The sequence below is a fragment of the Haliotis asinina genome, chromosome 8, assembly GCF_037392515.1.
Source record: "Haliotis asinina isolate JCU_RB_2024 chromosome 8, JCU_Hal_asi_v2, whole genome shotgun sequence".
NCBI classification, from domain to species: Eukaryota; Metazoa; Mollusca; class Gastropoda; order Lepetellida; family Haliotidae; genus Haliotis; species Haliotis asinina.
In genome coordinates, this window is record NC_090287.1 from 62,795,510 (window position 1) to 62,804,678 (window position 9,169).

Below are 9,169 nucleotides of genomic sequence, written 5' to 3' on the forward strand. Positions count from 1 at the left end.
TATTGCCAGCGCTTAGCTGTGTACTCACGATTCTTTTACGCCTACGATATATATATTGTGTGGAGACTTTATTGGGTATTCTACATTTTGTCTCTTTCCAGCATCCGTAAGTACCTAGACCTCCTTGTTATATAAATAAAAAAAAGGATCAATGAAGCTCGTGGACAAGTGGATGGAGTGTGTTTACTTCTGAGTAGGATCACAGAAGAAGGATATTTACATAAATATAACGATTAATAAATATGGTAGATGTATTCAAGGCTTTTGACGTTAAGAACTGTTGATTTTTCCTTCGCCACGAGAGCTCCAAAATGATAGCAGAGTGTATCTCCCTAATCCTTCTGTTACCCGTCCACGAACGGACTGGTGCCACTTTCCCTGTCACGAAGAGGAACACAGTGGAGAAGATGAAGGGTGCGGGGATGCAAATAAGAACCTCATATCAAAACAGGGAGAATAAGGTCATGCTTGTGTTGGGATCTTGTTTGCTTAGAATAATAGCTTACTGGACGTGGGGAAAAGGCACTGTGCAATCGCCGACAGTCATAGTCTGGAAGTGCGGAAATATCAACCTTTATATAAATCTTCTCTTAAAGATCACATGTACTCAAGAGGGTGCAAATACATAAATCACTTATTGGCATCGTCATAAATGAAACTCCGTCATTAAAACTGCTCATTTCGATCTTGAATTACCTTAAATCGACCTTTTTGACAACAGTGCACAATTCTCACTCGTAAACGAAATTTCAGCCAATCTCTGTGATGTAATATGAGATATAGATATGAGGACCTACGCAGAATTCATCTACATTTCAGGGCGCAAACCTGAAATCGCGACACTTATTGTGAAAAATGAAAGCTATATGTTCTCACAATCTACTATCATTCAGTTTTGTCTCTTGCTTTGCCTAGCTTCCGAGTTACAACCCTTGTTTTCATGGACGATTGTGTCAAAATCACTTGGTGTCGCTACGTTATAATCCGTGTTAGGTGGCATAATTTACACGTTATTTGTCATCTTTCACTTGATGCTCAGTTAATGAATTTATAACAGATATACTTAGTGGTAACGCCACTTAGATTAACCGACAAAGATCCCCATTTGGCATTTTCTTCTTTTCTGGATCGATCAAAGAATTAACCTATAACACGCTGATTAATTGATTACTTTTATGCTGATTTAAATGCGGATTGTCAAAAGGTAGTGTTTGTGTATGTACATTTACTAATCTATACTGAATACACTCTGTCTTGTCGGTGTAAAAACAACAAAGGATTCACTGCCAATACATTGATTGATTGCTCTTTATTGACTAACTAAATTGCATTTTCTTAAAGAATGACGGACATCGTGCAATTACTTGCCAGGTGTGCTGTCTTGGGTGACCAATGTGACTATACACCAGTGTGAAAAACATGAAACGATGCATCACTTATTATCATCGTATATTAGATTGTTAAAGGACACATCACTTGGGAAATCTGCAGATGAATGGTAAATCACTCGTTTTTGTGGATATTGATGGATACATTCCTCGAACAAAGTAATAGCTTGACATTGCTCCTACAACTTTAATTTGTTTTAACTTTAATATTTGCTGTTTGTTTTTATTAAGTTGTCGTAGATTTCAACAGAATCATTGCTTTCGTCGTGAAGTGTAATGATACAGACGAAATACATTAGGGCGTGCGTGCAAATTATGATTTTTATAGGCAAACTATAAAATGTCTAGATATTACATTCCTGTTGTACATTCGAAGATCGCTTCTTTTTATTAAGTTTCAAAGTGCATACAAGTATTTTTACAAAGTAATTAGGATTATGACACAAAATATAAAGACGTATAAGTGTCTACATACTGGTGAGTGAACGTATACAAACCAACTAAATTTCGCAAGTGAAGAAATTTATCGGGCAGTGTTTTCATTTCGACCCCGACCTCGCTTAAGTTATGTTACAGGTTGTGTCATGCAGACTCCTTTTGGTCATGATTCCAATACACATTTAACTGCAAGTAGAAAGTAGTTTAATTTTCTAACTTGATGAAAACAATCCATAATCACATTAATTCAAATGGAGGTTAGCCCGTGACTTCACGACTTTCAAAACTGGGGGTGCCCTGTCTGAGGATGAATGCTATTTAAGTTTGTTTTCACCTACTTACAAAATCAAAATTACTTTCTACTGGTAGTGAAATATATATTTTATTGATGGACGATAGGATTTTGCATGATATTGCTTGTAACATAACAATTTCACTCTTGGAAGCGAGGTGGAGGTCAAGATAATATTACTTGTAATATTAATGTCACTTCGACCCCCACATTGCTTCCGTGAGAAGAAAGCGTTATATTCATGCAAAATCCTTTTAGTCAGCAATGTGTAGTAAGTAGTCTTTATTTTATACATTCGATGAAACTTGAACTCCATTTTCTTTCCTGGAAGCGCGGTAGGGGGCGAACCATCCGATTTACTATATACAACAGGCTTCCACAACGCTCGCTTCGCACACACAAACAACCAATCAATTTACAAAATACGGAGTCTGGTGGAAATCTGTGAATAGTGACACCATCATCCGACCTCGACGAGCAACTGACGGCAACACGACAATTCGGCATGTCTTTGGTGACGTCGAGAAATCAGCAAAATAACGAGCTTCCTACACATTTTTTATAGAACTAACTGAAAATCGTTCTTTCCAGGACGTCATGCAGGGCTCTGGCGATAAAGTTACGTAACCTGTCTGTAGCTTCGTTTGCCTGCGAGAGAGAAGCAGACGGCTTTTTAGCAACTTTTAAGCGCTTAGGGTTCATGAACCACAAGTTAACCAGATGAAGACAGACTACACTGTTCAGACAATGAAAAGATTCTGGCAATTGCCTGACAGCGAGAGTCTGATTTTACGCCTATGTCAGTATTCCAACAATGTTATGGCGGGATTACTCCAGGAATGGTCTTCACACGTGAGTGGAATCGAACCCGGGTTGTGAGAGTGATGAGTAAAGGTATTAACCACTTTGCATTTATCAATTTAACCATCATTATACACCAGCGCTTTATAACATTAATTCATAAATATTGATGACATCCAATGTTATTCTCATGAACTCAGTGTGACCTTCGGTCACAGCAATGACCCATTTTGTCTGACATTACTAATTACCTAATTCTTTTTATGAAACACATGCTGCTGACTGTGTTATTGATGACATGTCTAATCTTAAATGCAAATGAGTCATCAACAAAAATACCTGAGTAGAATTTATATTACATATGTACTAATTTAAATGGTCAGAAGTCATTAGGATTCAAATCAACGGCGAAATCATAACTATTCTCTGCTGTGCTTTTACACTCTGACATCCATTGTACGGTGGTGAACAGCTTTGATTCAGTACTTCATAGAGGTGAAGAGATTGGTGTGCGAGATTTTAGTGTTTATAAAGTATACATGGTCTGATTTTCCGATATGCTGCAAAGGAATTTAAGTTCTTTGCCTTGTCGAGAGAAAGAACGGATGGTTTAAAACGTTTCTTTATCTGGCCGATCCCAGATTCTAAGCATCAATCACGGATGGGCGGACTTGTTGACTTAGTCGATGCATGTCATCGTACCCTAATTGCGCAGATTGGTGCTCATGCTGTCGAGACTCGATTATTTAAAGACCGCCGCTTCATTGCTGGGATGTTGTTGAGTATGTTAAACAACAAACAAAAGTCATATTCCACATATTCATATGCAAATCAACGGTATTGCTAAAATAGCGGTTAAAATTATACGAATGCAATCGTAATGACACCATATGTTGACGATGTCCACGACGTCGTGTCATACAGGAACCACCGTCACCACCCAGCTGCAATGTCAAAAACCTGGCTATCAAGTCATAGAACATGGAATCCAGCAAAATGTCTGTGCACTTGCCATCTATTAAAATTGTGTATCATCCGGAAATTCTCAGGTTCAGCATTTTATGGTGTATTTGACAATCTCAAATTCTTTTCGGAACGTTTTAGGCACCACTCGTATAACCTCTATACCAGTACATAATATCATGTGCAGCATCTAGTGTCTTACCTGAAACCTAACTACTCATTGTACCAAAGGTGAGTGAGTGAGTTTTACGCCACGAATAACAATATTCTAACAATACCACGGGTGGTAACTCCATTGTGCCCATGTGAGGAATCTAAAACCGGTCCTTTGTCTGACGTGACGATGCCTTAATCATTACGTTACCCCTTCGATCCGTACCAGAAGGAAACTTAAGGTACAGTTCAACACAGCATATGGCACCCATGAAGAGCCACCTCCTCGTGGTGGGTGCTGGGTAACGCTAAGTGCTCTTCTCCCGTGTGGACCCGGGACAGAATGTGTTCACAGCACCCCATTGCTTGTCGTAAGAGGCGACCAAATTGGGCAGCCTGTTGGCCATGGGTTGCGTCCCGTGTCGGTGGAGGAAGGGATCCTGGTGGTTGAGGGCAACGGGAGCTTGAAACCGCGTTCCTGTTGCTCGACACACCACTTTGGCCTTCAACCTTCACCTAGACGGGTGGTAGAACTGGCCCGGTTCTATCAATCGGCTGGTCACGCCATGCCCTGTGCGTAGATAATATTGTTTGCACACTCGCTCACCATTTGGGTCTTGGCCATTTCGACCTCTGATTTCCAAATTATTGATATATTTAATGCCTAGAGTCCTATGCCAGAAGGCGGTGGCTCATGGGCCAATCTGGTAATGTTGACCGCTGAATACTGTCTCTCTATGAATAATTGTTATGGGCAGAACCAGCCTAGCAATTAATTTATTAGACTAAGATGGCTATTCAAGTCATATTTACTGGAGTATAGCATCCCCATATCCCTGGTGTTTGCATCTGGATATCCGGTGCACTTTAACACTGTCCTTGTTGACACTCGGTGGCGGGTGGGGAGTGGGGATGTCGAATACTACTTACTAACCATGTCACAGCACACTTCTGGTTCCATTCGAAATGAAAAAAAGAGACGCCTGGATTTTGATCATACACATGAACATGTTTCCCAAAACACAGACTCATGGGCTCGATTCCTAGTTATTGAAGCGTCTGACCATGAACCAATTAAATTGAATCCATTTGCCATATCCAAAGCAATTCAAGGAATATGTGGTGAAGTTAAGAATGTTTCTCGTCTGCGTGGCGGTTCCCTTCTGGTTGAATGTGCACGGAGGCAGCAGTCTTTGAATCTATTGTCAGTTACTAAATTCGCCAATGTTGATGTTGCTGTGTCTGTGCACAGGACATTGAACTCTTGCCGTGGCATTGTCCGGGACAGAACTCACTGCCTCCTTGACATGTCTGAACAGGAAATTGCAGCTGAACTTGAAAGTCAAGGAGTCACATCAGTCAAACGTTTCTCCACAAAACAAGATGGGATCATCAGGAAAACGAATACTTATCTGTTCACTTTTTCCCGGTCAACACTTCCTCAGTTTATCAAAGCTGGTTATTTTAATATCGGAGTGGAGATGTACATCCCAAATCCACTTCTATGTTATAATTGTCAACAATTTGGTCACGGCTCACGCTCCTGTTCGAACTCTATGGTATGTCACCGTTGCACTGGCAACCATGATGGATCAGACCGTGAAAATGATTTTCACTGTTCAAATTGTGGTGACAAACATATGTCCTCCTCAAAACTGTGTCCTCAGTGGCAAAGACAAGCTCAGATTATGAAGATCAAATGTCAGAACAATATTTCATTTGCTGAAGCAAAAAAGTTAGTAACCCACCAGTCGACACCGTCTTCAAGCGTCACATATGCAGCTGCTGCAGCACGCCCTGTCGCAGCTGCATCAGTCATGTGCCAGACTGAAATGACATGGATTAGGTCAGATCAGCCAGTCAACATCAGCACCGTTACTGACGCTTCTACAAAATGCACTTCAGAAACACAGACTCAAACTCAAAATGAACTTGTTGAGGAGACAGACAGTCAGTCCGAGCTAACAACTAAGAAACCAGGCACTACTCACACGTCACAGAAAGACAAAAAAAGATTTAAAAAACAGCAAAAGGCCAGGTCCCCTATTCCTTCGGAGGTACCTGTGCGTAACACTTTTGATCCTTTGGATATGGAGGTTACTCCTTCTACAAAGGATAACAGGAGGGATCTCTCTTCCTCCCGTTTACGAGAGCGATCGCCTATTGAACCACCGTGATTCAATCGCCGAACTTGATCCAGTGGAACTGCAGAGGACTTAGGAAAAATTATAATGAGATTCTTTTGTTAATACAGGATTTTAAGCCGTCAGCAATATGTCTCCAGGAGACATATCTAAAACATAACGATGTTTTTAACTTACGACAACACATTGGCTACCATTCATTTTCTCCTGAAGGGGGCAAAGCAACTGGAGGATGTAGTGTCTTCGTCAGACAGGACATCATTCACAGTGCTATTCAGCTGAATACTCCTCTTCAAGCTGTTGTAGTCCGACTTACCTTGCACATTGCTCTTACGTTGTGCTCTTTATATGTGCCTCCTTCATCATCTCTTCGACAATCTGACCTTCAATGTTTGTATGATCAACTGCCAAAACCCTGCATCATCATGGGAGATCTCAATGGGCACAACCCTCTATGGGGTAGTACAAATACGAACAATAAGGGAAAAGTTATTGAAGATTTTATTTCTGATAATAATTTATGTGTTTTTAATGATGATTCACATACGTATTTGCATCCAGCCACTGGATCATATTCTTCACTTGATCTAGCTCTGACTGAATCAAACATTTACAATGAATTTGAATGGTCTGTTCATGATGACCTTTGTGGCAGCGATCACTTCCCTACTGTCCTCAAAGCTGTAAGACCAGATGATAATCCTCCTTTATCTCGTTGGAATTTTCTGAAAGGAAACTGGCCTTTGTATAAACAATTATGTGTTGAAAAACTAACACCAGAGCACTTCATTAATGTAGCAGATCCCATCCAGTATTTTTCAGCACAACTGAATGAAATTGCTGATCAAACGATTCCTAAGTCCTCTGCAACTCCTCATATTCGTAAACCATGGTTTACTGACGAATGCAAACAAGCACGAAAACGTAGGAAGAAAGCCGAAAAATATTTTCGCAGACATCCTACTGTTCATAACTTTAACAATGTAAAAATTACTAGTGCCAAGGCACGGCGTACATACAAGCAAAACAAACGCCAATCTTGGAGAAATTATGTATCAAAAATTAATTCATGCACACCCATGTCTAAGGTGTGGAACATGGTTCAGCGCATAAAAGGCAAAGGCTCAAAATCTGCTGTTCACCATCTTAAAGATGGTGACAAATTGGCAACTAATAAAGTTGATATTGCAAATAGAATTGGCGAAACTTTTGCCAAATATTCTTCCTCGGCAAATTATGTCCCTGAATTTCAGAGATACCAGAAACAACAGGAGAAGATAAAAGCTAATTTTGATTCCGATAACGGTGAAGACTATAATGAAGTGTTTTCAATGCATGAGCTCCACACTGCTCTGAACCAAGCCCATGATACTGCAGCGGGTGATGACACTATTCATTATCAGCTACTGAAACATTTGCCTGAATCATGCCTGGAGACGCTTTTAGATATATTTGACAAAATATGGACGTCTGGGAATTTTCCTCCTTCATGGCGTAATGCAATTATCGTGCCAATACCCAAACCTGGCCGGGATCACACGGATCCATCAAATTACAGACCGATTTCTTTAACTAGCTGCGTCTGTAAAACCATGGAACGAATGGTAAATAACAGATTAATTTGGTATCTGGAAACGAATGACCTCATTACAAATATTCAGTGTGGTTTTCGGAAGAATCGAAGTACTATTGATCATTTAGTACGTTTAGAATCCTTCGTCAAAAATGCTATTATTACCAAACAACATGCAGTATCTATATTCTTTGATCTAGAAAAAGCATATGATACTACTTGGAAACATGGAATTTTAAAAGATTTACATGATTTTGGTTTACGAGGTCGTTTGCCTCTTTTTATATCAGAGTTTTTAACTGACAGGCAATTTCAAGTCCGAGTAGGTTCTACCCTGTCTGATCATTACAATCAGGATCAGGGTGTTCCGCAAGGCAGCATTTTGTCTGTGACCTTATTTAGTATCAAGATCAACAGTTTATCAAAGGTTTTAAACGATTCAATAGATGGATCACTTTTCGTGGATGATTTTAATATTTCCTGTCGCGGTAAGAATATGCATACTATTGAACGGCAACTGCAATTATGTTTAAACAAAATAAATAAATGGTGTCTTGAGAATGGTTATAAATTTTCTAAGACAAAAACTAATTGCATCCATTTCTGCCGTAAGTATAAACCACATAAGGACCCAGAATTATTTTTAAATGGCACTCCTATCAAAGTCGTTAAGGAGGCCAAGTTCTTAGGTTTGATTTTCGACTCTCATTTAACTTTTCTTCCGCATATCAAATCCCTGAAAACTAAATGCCTGAAGGCACTTGATCTATTGAAAGTTGTGTCAAACTCAAAATGGGGAGGGGATCAAGCTACTCTCCTGCACCTATACCGTTCACTTGTCCGTTCGAAGCTTGATTATGGCTCCATCATTTATGGTGGAGCCTGTAAAAGCAGTCTAAAACTCCTTGATTCTATCCACCACCAAGGTCTGAGACTTTGTCTTGGGTCGTTCCGAACTTCTCCTATTGACAGTCTCTATGTCGAAGCCGATGAACCATCTCTTACACAGCGCCGTATCAAATTAGCTTTACAATATATTACAAAACTATACTCTAACAAATCCAACCCTGCTTTTAACTGCGTTTTCGATCCTCTTTATGAGCATTTATACAACAAAAAGCCTTCTCTTGTTCCGCCACTTGAGCACAGAATTAAACCATTCATTTCTGCTGCCGGCATTGAGCTGGAGGGTATAACGCCTTCTCGTCTTCTTTCTTCTCCTCCTTGGCAATTAGTGAGGCCACAAGTTGACCTCACATTAACAAAGTTAAAAAAATCAGACACAAACGAATTACAATATAAACAAGAGTTTATGCAATTAAAAAATAATTATAGTACATACAAATCCTTATTTACAGATGGGTCCAAGGATGGTGGCACAGTTGCTTGTGCCACTGTCATTGGATCCAGAACAATA